We start from the raw sequence: 2,234 nt of genomic DNA, 5'->3' as shown, positions 1-2,234 counted from the left end.
AAAAAAAAAAAAAAAGAAAAGAAATAAATTGTTCTACCAAAAGGACACCTATACTTTTATGTCTATTGCAGTAGTATTCACAGTAGTGAAGACATGGAATCAATCTAGGTGCTCATCAATGGTGGGCTGGATAAAGAAAATGTGTTACAAATATACCCTGGAATACTATGCAGCCATAAAAAAGAACAAAATCATGTTGATATGGTTTAGCTTTGTGTCCCCACCTAAATCTCATCTTGAATTGTAATCCCATAATCCCCATGTGTGATGGGAGGGACCCAGTGGGAGGTAGTTGAATCATGGGGACAGTTTTTCTCCATGCCGTTCTCATGATAGCAAATGAGTTCTCATGAGATCTGATGGTTTTATAAGAGGCTTTCCCCTTCACTTGGCAGTCATTATCTCTCCAGCCACCCCATGAAGAGGTGCCTTCTGCTATGATTGTAAGTTTCCTGAGGCCTCACCAGCCATGTGGAACTATGAGTCAATTAAACCTCTTTTCTTTATAAATTACTCAATCTCGGGTATTTCTTCATAGCAACATGAGAATGGACTAATACTGTAATTTCATACTGCAGAGAGTGTAGTGCTGCAGTAAAGATACCTGAAAATGTGTAGGCGACTTTGGAACTGGGTAATAGGCAGAAGCTGAAACAGTTGGGAGGACTCAGAAAAAGACAGGAAAATGTGGGAAAGTTTGGAACTTTCTAGAGAATTGGGGGTCTCAGAAAACAGGAAAATGTGGAAAAGTTTGGAACTTCCTAAAGACTTGTTGAATGGCTTTGACAGAAGTGTGGATAGTGACATGGACAATGAAGTCCAGGCTGAGGTGGTCTCAGATGGAGACGAGGAAATTGTTGGGAACTGGAGTACAGGTGACTCTGTGACTTGCGGCATTTTGCCCCTGCCCTAGAGATCTGTGGAACTTTGAACCTGAGAGAAATAATTTAGGGTGTCTGGTGGAAGAATATTCTAAGTGGCAAAGTATTGAAGAGGAATCAGAAGATAAAAGTTGGAAAATTTGCAGCCTAACAATGCCATAGAAAGGCAAGTCCCATTTTCTGGGGAGAAATTCAAGCCAGATGCAGAAATTTGCATAGTAATGAGGAGAAATGTTAATCACCAAGACATGAGGAAAATGTCTCCAGGGCATGTCAGATACTTTCACAGCAGTCCCTCCTATCACCGGCCTGGAGGCACAGGAGGGAAAAATGGTTTGCTGGGGGCCCAGGACTCCCATGCTCCGTGCAGCCTTGGGACATGGTGTCCTATGTCCCAGCTGGTTCAGCTCTAGTTGTGGCTAAAATGGGCCAAAGTACAGCTCAGGCTGTTGCTTCAGAGGGTGCAAGCCCCAAGGCTTTGATAGCTTCTATGTGGTGTTGGTCCTGTGGGTGTGCAGAAGACAAGAATTGAGGTTTGGAAACTTCCACTAGATTTCAGAGGATGTATGGAAATGACTAGATTTCCAGGCAGAAGCCTGCTATAGGGGCAGAGCTCTCATGGAAAACCCCTGCTAGGGCAGTGAAGAAGGTAAGTGTGGGGCTGGAGCCCCCACCAGAGCCCCCACTGGGGCACTGCCTAGTGAAGCTATGAGAAGAGCACCACTATCCTCCAGACCCCAGAATGGTAGATCCACTGACAGCTTGCACCATGTGCATGGAAAAGCCACAGGCACTCAACATCAGCCTGTGAAAGCCCCCAGGAGAGAGGCCGTACCCTGCAAAGCACTGGGGCTGGAGCTGCCAAGGCTATGGGAGCCCACCTCTTGCATCAGCATGATGTGGATGTGAGACATGGAGTGAAAGGAGATTATTTGGGAACTTTAAGGTTTGACTGCCCTATTGGATTTTAGGCTTGCATGGGGCAAGTTGCCCCTTTATTTTGTCCACTTTCTCTTATTTGGAACAGGTGCATTTACCCAATGCCTGTAATCCCATTGTATCTAGGATGCGACTAACTTGCTTTTGATTTCACAGGCTCATAGGTGAAAGGCACTGCCTTGTTTCAGAAGAGACTTTGGACTTGAACTTTTGGGTTAATGCTGTAATGAACTAAGACTTTGGGGTGCTGTTGGAAAGGGCATGATTGGTTTTGAAATGTGAGTACACGAGATTTGGGAGGGGCCAGGGGAAGAATGATATGGTTTGGCTTTGTGTCCCTACCCAAACCTCATCTTGAATTGTAATCCCATAATCCCCATGTGTCATGGGAGGGACCCAGTGGGAGGTAATTAA

Source organism: Cebus imitator, unplaced genomic scaffold (genome assembly GCF_001604975.1).
Source record: "Cebus imitator isolate Cc_AM_T3 unplaced genomic scaffold, Cebus_imitator-1.0 Scaffold586, whole genome shotgun sequence".
In the NCBI taxonomy this organism is placed as follows: domain Eukaryota; kingdom Metazoa; phylum Chordata; class Mammalia; order Primates; family Cebidae; genus Cebus; species Cebus imitator.
Note: the sequence above shows the minus strand (reverse complement) of the source record.